This window comes from Abramis brama (assembly GCF_963993115.1).
Source record: "Abramis brama genome assembly, chromosome: 2".
In the NCBI taxonomy this organism is placed as follows: domain Eukaryota; kingdom Metazoa; phylum Chordata; class Actinopteri; order Cypriniformes; family Leuciscidae; genus Abramis; species Abramis brama.
In genome coordinates, this window is record NC_139964.1 from 9,161,506 (window position 1) to 9,171,455 (window position 9,950).

Consider the following 9,950-nt stretch of genomic DNA (forward strand, 5'->3'; position numbering starts at 1 on the left):
CTTCAGTGATTCTGCTTGTTAACAGGCTTATTAAGGCAGAGATGACTCCATATTTAATATACACAGATTTTGTGGCTCAGTTCTGGTTTATTTATTTGCAAACAGATGTGGGCCGGATCTGGGATGTCAAAATGTTCCTATGTGGGAAGCTGCTTTAGGTGACTGCACAACACACACACACACACGCACGCACACACACACGCACGCACACACACACACACACACACACACACACACACACACACACACACACACACACACACACACACACACACACACACACACACACACACACACACACACACACACACACACACACACACACACACACACACTTATTTCTAGTAAAGTGCAGTGTGTGTGTGTGTACATTCAAGGACTTTGTGTTTGCAAAGAAAGATACACAATTTTCTCTGTTTTGATGAAGATAAATAGCTGACTACTGGGATGTCGACATTAAATGATTTCTAGAACTTGTTAAGAGTAAATCTTGAGTATATTCATGAGATTGAGTTTTTTCAGGATTCATGGGAATCTTATAAAAGCTACTGTAGATGTCGTCACTGTTTCAGAGGATCCACAATCTCAGCTTTATCCTGCTGTATTGTTACGAACTCTTACTGTTAGGTCAATATGTTTTCTCTCTGTTCAATTAGATGATGATGATAATTATTTACATTATCATAACTGTAATGAGAAAATGTTTGGCAGCACTGATTTATAATTTATATGATTTATATAATTTTGTTGTTCAGTCATTTTTGGTTCACTCTGTTTAACACTGTTTTTTTTTAATTATTATAAAACTGATTGTTTGATTTTGTTTTTGCCACCTTGACGCATTCTTACATTTTCTGTTTATAACTTTTATATTTTTGTTCCTGTATTTTGGATTTGTCAAAATATAAATGAATATGACTGAATCAAGCTGACTTCATAAGGTTGTATTAGTGATAGTAACAGGTGAAAATGTCTCTTCACTGTAACATCTGCACTGTGTAACACGCTCAATGGTGTTTTAAGCCCCCAATGGCTCCTTAGAGGCAGCTAACCCTACCCTCACAGCAAAATCCCCAGTGTTAAATTAACACTGCTCAGAGTTTATATGAGTCCACACTCAGAGTGTTATAAAGTTAATGAGATAATTAAGTGATTAATTGATTAATTGAGTGATGATTGAGCATTATTGAAGACATATGATGTTAATAAGCAGAATCACTGAAGGAGAAAATTAATTTTTAAAATGGTCACCATTATGGTGATTGGTGTTTTGTTTAGTTGGACTCTTGACCCTTACTTTTTTAACTTTAGATTTTGTTTGGCTGCTGTAATTTGGTTATAACAGCCAGATGAACAAAGAGCAAATGTGATCTGATGGTGTTGGTTGTGTTTTAAAATAATCATTAGCTGGCCTGAATCACTGAACTCATTGAGAGTATAATTTCTGAGTTAAGTTTACCTAATGGATTATAGCAGCACTGTCCTTGTCGAGCATGCCATTTTTAGCCTTTTCAATGAAAACCAAATGATCAAATCAATTATGAAAAAAAAAAAAATCTTAAAATGTGTTCTTTTCAGGCACACACGGACATCAAGAATTAGCTTATGAATCTCAACAATGGTGACAAACAGATCAACTCTGAACATAAGCTCATTATTTATTCATGCAGCAATGCATGATGGGAGCCATGAATGAGTTTTGATTGGTGGTACCCAGAATGCACTGCAACATGCTTTATTATTGTCACCATTGTTGAGATTCACAGGCTGATTATTGATGTCTGTGTCTAAAAAAAAAAATAAAAAAATAATCTATGTGAACATCGTTTAGGAAATTATTTGGATTACATTGTAAAAGTTAAAAATATTATGATTTTCAGGGACAGTGCTGCTATAATTAATACAGTATATCTAATTCAGAAATTAGGCTCTATATGAGTTCAGTGATTCAGGTCAAATGATTGTGAAATAATTATTATATTAAAACACAACCAACACCATCAGATCACCTTTTCTCTTTGTTCAGCTGGCTGTTATAACTGAAGTACAGCAGCCAAACAAAATCTAAAGTTAATGATTTAAGGGTCAACAGTCCAACTAAAGCAAACACTGATCACCATAATGGTAACTAAAATTGTGATTTTTCTCCTTCAGTGATTCTGCTTGTTAACATCAGGGGCCTGTACCATGAAGGTAGCTTAACAAACTCGGGGTTATAGGATTAGTTTTGAGTTGACAAAACCAAACCGATGCAATCAGGCTTTATTGGTACCATGATGCAGCTCATCAACTTTCTTTGTCAACTCAGGCTTTGATCCTTAAGCTATGATTACTCCACGCGCGCGTGCACATAAAAGAGTGACGTCGACACTGAACAACCAATCGCGGGTAGAGCGAGAGCGATATATTTTTCCGCGGAGGAGCAAGAGATAATCATTCATAATTACGATTAATTTAAATATGTATTTCAACCTCGAAACAATACAGTCTCTGCTGCCAAAGCAAGAGAAGACTGTTGGAGAAAGATTGCTGATGGTTAATGTGTAAGTTAAACAAATACGTTCTATATTTATGTAAAATTATGTATTTTTTATTTATGTAAATTTATGTAAAATTATATATGTATGCCTATATGTGTAATATAGCCTATAGATTATTTTTATAATATATAAAAAATGTGCATGTACTAAGAAAGATTAATATTCATTGATTTTTAGATTTTTAGATGCAACCCCAACTCCAAATGTTCTTGGCAGCAGATAAAGACAAAATATAATTCAAAGTGGTTATTTCAAGGAGTTAATTCAAAGAGTATTTACCACAACCTTTTATTACTTTTGTGAACATTTTATCACACTTGTTTGCAGCAAACAGAAATAAAGAATTAAATTCAGAAAACCAGAATACACTGGCGGAGGAGTTGGCTCTGAGTAGGCAATAAGGGACGGCCGATTATGGATGGGATTACAGGTGCTGTACAATCTGACCCTGGTGCTGGCTCCTCTAAGCAAGTAACACTGGGTACGTGTGCAATACATTACTACTTTTTTTTTAAGTTTTAAATATGGCTGACTGTATGTTCTGCAGGGAAATGCAGTGTCCCTGTTGAAGCTAACACACACACACACACACACACACACACACACACACACACACACACACACACACACAGTCTCCCACACAGTCTCCCACACAGAGGTCAGTATGCAGCAGACAGAACACCAAACATAACCTGCTTTACAACAGTTATGCTTTACATTGGCCTACTTTTATTTATTAGGGTGAAGCAAATGATGAAGACACTCTGTCTGTGTGTTCTCAGACAGTTGCTGATGTGAATGCACTGGGCTTTTTATTATGGCAAACATTTGAATGTGTGGCATAAAAAAGGGACTGGCCCTTGCACATCTCTTTTGTAGGATTTTTCACAACCTGCCCCACACAGCAAAAAGTCCAGTGTTAAATTAACTCTCCTGGGAGTTTATATGGCTCCAGAGTCAGTGTTAAAATATGAGTGTTAAATTAACACTCAAGAGTGTTAAAGTTAATGAGCTCATTAAGTGATTAATTGAGTGATGATTGAGCATTATTGAAGACACCTGATGTTAGCAAGCAGAATCACTGAAGGAGAAAATCAAATTTTTTAATAAACCGTTATGGTGATAAGTGTTTGCTTTAGTTGGGCTCTTGATTCATAAACTGTAAACATTAGATTATCTTTGGCTGTTGCATCTGAGTTATAATTGCCAGATGAACAAAGAGAAAAGGTGATCAGGTTTTGTTGGTTATGTTTTGACATAATCATAATTTCACCTGGATCACTGATCTCATTTAGAGTCTAATCTCTGACTTCAATATATATTGTTGATTACAGCATCACTGTGATTCTACAGCAGAAGATCTTTTTTTCTAACTAGTCTAAACGATTTCTTAAACGTTGTTCTGATAAAACAAAATCTTTCTTTAAGGCACACACAGACATCAAGAATCAGTGTATGAATCTCAACTATGGTGACAAACAGAATATTCAATTAGGAAAAGGAAATTAGTAAGACAATTCAGATCAAAATTTATTCATACCGCAATGCATGATGGGAGCCATGAATGAGTTTTGATTGGTGGCACCCAGAATGCACTGCAACATGCTTTATTATTGTCACCATTGTTGAGATTCACAGGCTGATTATTGATGTCAGTGTGTCTAATTAAAGCAATTTTTTAGGTATTTTTATCAGAACAATTTTTAAGAAATATATTGCATTATATTGATAATGATAAAAATCATTTGCTGTAGAATCACAGGCTCTGTAATGAGAGTTGATATTCAGGTGAAATTATGATTATCAAATCATAACCAACACCACCTGATCACCTTTTCTCTTTGTTCATCTGAGAGTTATAACTCAGATACAAAGGCCAAACAAAGTTTAAAGTTAATGCTTTATGGGTCAAGAGCCCAACTAAATCAAACACTGATCTCCATAACGGTGTCTTAAAAAAAATAGATTTTCTCCTTCAGTGATTCTGCTTGTTAACATCAGGTGTCTTCAATATTGGTCAATTATTACTCAATTAATCACTTAATGAGCTCGTTACCTTTAACACTCTTGAGTGTTAATTTAACACTCATATTTTAACACTGACTCTGGAGCCATATAAACTCCCAGGAGAGTTAATTTAACACTGGACTTCTTGCTGTGCAGAAACTGAGGCCTCTACCTCAATGGGCTTCAGAAGAAATGTGTAAGGATTTAAAACCCTTGACATAAATTACAGTCAGTCCTGTGTTTGTAGGAAGTCAAGGAACTTTTTGTGATTTTGATGAGCCTCCAGAAAACTTGTAATGATCATGTTTGTGGTGGAATTATGTTTCAGGTGGAAACCGACTCAGTCAGGGCCCTGTACAAAAGGAGTCTTGAACTAGACTGCACACTAAAGGAGCTGACTGTGAGCTGAGGAGGCTCCAAACAAAATCAAACAGCTGGATAAAACTGATCTCAGTATGTATATAGTTATATATATATATATATATATATATATATATATATATATATATATATAGGCTATATTAGTATATATAGTATAACTTATTTAACCAAGTAACACTTTAGTATGAATATTTATTAATGCAACTTTCTCTTGCTCTCTTTCTTTCTCCCTCCCATCCCACAAAACCAATAAAACAGTTTGAGACATATCTGCAGTTTCAATGTGCTTTTATTAAGTGTAATATTGTATGGTGATTGCATCTACATCTGCACCAGCTGGGTGGTCAAGTGTGATCGGGTCAGTTTCATCGGGGAGAAGCTGGTTTTGTGTTGTTTCTCGCTCCTTTCTACTGGTGGCTATATTGTGCAGAATGGCACATACAGCCACTATCTGTGATGCCCGCTCTGGTGACTCTGAAGCGCCGAACACAGTTGAAATGTGCCTTTAGGATGCCAAAGGTCATCTCGATCTTCACTCTGGTTTTACTGAGGGCCACATTGAAGCAATGCTGTGGCCCTATCTGAGGGTCATGATAGGGGGTTATTGTGTAGGTTTTTCTATCTCGGTTTAAATGAACAGTGTTTTGTACTGTACCAAATTTAACTTGCTTTCCTCAAAGCGCTGACAACAACACAGACTCACGGAAAATTTGTAAGACAAGCACTGGAGCCAGGCCATTTGGCATCCAAACTTAATCATATGTTCATGACCACAAGTCATCTGCAGATGAAATGTTTAGTAGATCATTGTTATATCTGTTAAAGTTACTATTAATTTAAAGATTCATCTCACAGAAAATAATCATCTCACATATTCACATCATCCCTACCTGAACATTAAGGCTGTGATAGGACTTCCTATTAACATAATCTGCCTCATGTTCCCCTAGAGCAGTGGAGATTGGAGCAATAGACTGCATACATGTTGCAATGACTTGGGAATCCTATCATAAGATTATCAGAAGAATAATAAAAAAGATTCAAAATAATTCTTAACATGTATTATATTGTATAGTACATTTGTGAAATTTGCTTTTTGAGAAAAAAAAAAAGTGTTCATGTGATGTCACCCTATCAATATATCTTACCGGCAATTTTATAAAAGCCCTCTTTTATGGACATGGTCGATAAATGTCCGGGGAACATTATTAATTAAACTTTTCATGTACTCCTGACGAGCGAGGACCACCTTGCGAATGGTTCGACAAACATATGTTTTCCCCTAGCTTCTGTGCGTCACCCACCATGCAAGAATGTACCACTTGCATAAAAAAAAAATAAAATAAAAAAAATGCAACGCAATACAATTTGCGGTACAGTAAGTGCATGAATTCGACGTGTTAAATTCTTTATGTGCGGCTCAAGAAGTTCGCAAAGATAAGACATTCCTTCCGCGGAAAATCTGTATCTTTCATACAAGTAACTATCAGTTAAGGCAAGGGGATTTTGTCTGGTTAAAAACTCTTTCTCTACGAAGTGCTCGTCAAACAATTTGCGCTGAGATGTCCACCGGATTTGGAAGAAAAGGTGAAGTCATTGCAACAGACACTTGGAATAAGTTACGTCACCTATATGTTTCTTTGCTGTCAGCTGATTGGTCAAACTTCGGTCTGAGATCTTGAATCCGTAAACATAACCTGCCCCGGAGCAGGTTAGCCGTGCAGCGTAAGATACCATGGCAACGAACACCGATTAAAGCCGAGCTACTTTCATAGTACCTAAAACCCAGGGTTGGCGGAAACTAAGCTGAAACATAACTGGCTAGCCACCTAATCCGGCTTCATGGTACAGGCCCCAGGTGTCTTCAATAATGCTCAATCATCACTCAATTAATCACTTAATTATCTCATTAACTTTAACACTGCTTCAGTGTTACTTATAACACTCTGAGTGTGGACTCATATAAACACTGTGAGTGTTAATTTAACACTGGGGATTTTGTTGTGTACCCATCCCCTCGCTGCCTGGAAGGCGCCGTTGGGGGCTTAAAACACCAAACACCATGTAACACTGGGTTACTGGTTTTCTTAAATCTTTGCACATGGTGAATCACTTTCTCTGTCTTTCACATTACATCTGTAAAGTTCAGATTGAGGATTGAGAGATTCAGACTCTAAACATTGAGATGATGCAATGATTAGTGTGTGTTTAAAGGGTTAGTTCACCCAAAAATGAAAATTCTGTTTGTTTTTTGCGCACAAAAAGTATTCTTGTCGCTTGATAAACTTAAGATTGAGCCACTGTAGTCACTTGGACTATATTAACGATCTCTTTAATAACTTTTCTGGGCCAGCAAGTTTCAATCCCTTAGAAGCCTATGGAGGAGTGATTCAGCTCTCAGATTTAATCAAAAATATCTTAATTTGTGTTCCGAAGATGAACAAAGGTCTTACGGGGTTGGAACAACATGAGGGTGAGTTATTACTGACAGGATTTTTGGGTGAACTAACCCTTTAAACACTACCTAAAATTTAAAAAGTGAAAAAGCATAATACAACCCCTTTAAGAACCCTGATTCCCATCATAAAGAACCATTTCAGCATAAAAGTGTTCTTAAAGAGAATATGATTTTAAATGGAACCTTTAAACAGTCTGTTTTTGAATGTTATATTTCAATTAACAGCATTTTTTACTTTATTATATCATGGGGAAGGTAATTAGATTGCAATGTCATTTAGATTAAGAGTACACTCTAAAAAGAGATGTGTTAAAAAACAACACACAGCATGTGTTGATGGTATTTGACACGTTGTGTAGATTTTTAACACTCAATGTGTGTTAAAATGTAACTCTGGAAACACTCTAAAAAGAGAATTGTTAAAAAACAACACACATTATGTGTTGATGGTATTTTGACACATGTTGTGTTGATATTTAACATACGTGTGTTAAAATGTAAGTCTGGATAGAATAGCACTGGGTGGAGGAGAGTTTGTGTTTATGAAAAAAGTATAGGTATAGGCCTATTTTATATGGTATCCCATAAAATGCTCTAAAATAAATTAAGCAATACATTCAAATAAACAAATTAAATCTTAATTCATGAAAACTTCAAGATTAACGGGTGTTTTTTTGCAGCAATCACACCATGCCTCTTTTTCAATGTCTTTTTCAAATGTTGCTTTCACTTGTTATTAATAACCAGATTAACTTTATTTCTGTCAGACTCTACAGAAGCTCTTATTGAGAATTAACAGGTTTTGGTGTTGACGATTCATTGAATATTTCATTTAAAGTCACCAGAATCGTGATTAGTGTCAGCTTTATTTGGGCTCTTGACCCTTGACTCTTTTACATTAGTTTTCTCTGATTGCTGTAAATGTGTATTTATTTTAACACATTTAAAACAGCAGAAATAATCATGAGAATAATATGCTCAGATGATAATATTATCATCATGGACATGTAATATTGTTAATTGTAAATGTTTTGAAAAAGATGAGTATAATACAGTATATAAAATATGATTTTTAAAAAGATTAGCATATTGCAATTATCTTAAAATTAATTTTAATTTAACCTTTAATTTGAACTTTACAGACTATGGTATCAAACAGACATCAAGAATCAGCACATGAATCTCAACAATGGTGACAAACAAAAAGCTTCATGCCGCAATGCATGCTGGGTGCCACTATAGTACAAATCTCATCCATGACTCCCAGCATGCATTGCGGCATGACGCTTTTCGTTTGTCACCATTGCTGAGATTCATACGCTGATTCTTGATGTCTGTGTTTGACTAGTTTCTGCTGCAGATTAAAATTTTCAGAAAACATTTTTTTATTTATTCTGCACTGCTGGATAGCATGATGTAGTTTCACAAGATTGTTATAACTGACAGCACATAAATAAATTAAATGCGCACCATCCATATACTCATAAACTTGATCAGATCAGCACTTGTTGATTATGAGATCATCAAGAAAAATCTGATCATATTTTCTTTCGCCGTTACAAATGTATTTTATTAAAATACAGTTAAAGCAGCCAGAGAAAAACTAAAAGAAAAGTAAAGGGTCAAGAGCTCAAATAAAGGAGCCATTAATCACGATTCTGGTGACTTCAAATAAAACATTCAATGAAACATCAACATCTAAACCTCAGTTAATTCTCAATAAGAGCTTGCCTATGTAGATTCATGATGTCTAAAACATCCAAATGTTCAAACAAACTCTTTATTAAACGTCACTGGACTCCATAAACACAAGTTAACAATACGTTTCAGTGTTTGTCCAAACTCTCAGTTGTAAAAACACAGGGAGTAACTCTGGCAAATACACACCGACTACAGTCACATGTGACACATATCTGACACAAGTTGTGTAACTATACCACATTATTGTGTAAAAGGTTTCAACACACTTCTGTGTAAGAGGAATAACACATTAGTTGTGTTAAAGGTAATACAAAATGTGTAGTCCTTATAAACACAGAGATGTGTTAAGAATCGACACAGGTTGTGTGTTAAATTTGACACAACATGTGTTGTCCCTGAGCACACACACTACATGTGTTAAAATCTAGACAACATGTGTCGTCCCTGAGCACACACACTACATGTGTTAAAATCTACACAACATGTGTTAAAATCTACACAACATGTGTTGTCCCTGAGCACACACACTCCATGTGTTAAAATCTACACAACATGTGTTGTCCTTGAGCACACACACTACATGCGTTAAAATCTACACAACGTGTAATTTTTAACAACTCTTTTTACAGGTTGTGTTGTTTTCAACTCATCATTTTGAGTGCCGACACTCACCATCACTGTGAATGGTATGCAGTGTTTGCTATGTTCTCAAACAAACAGGCCAGTGTAAATACAAGTTATTTATATACAATATTTTGTCAGTTGCTTCATTTTAATTTAATTCAAAGTGCAAACTCTGTTAACTGTTATCTCTTCATGAACTTTTGTCAAAAGCAGCATTATCAATTAGGGGTTGAAGTAGG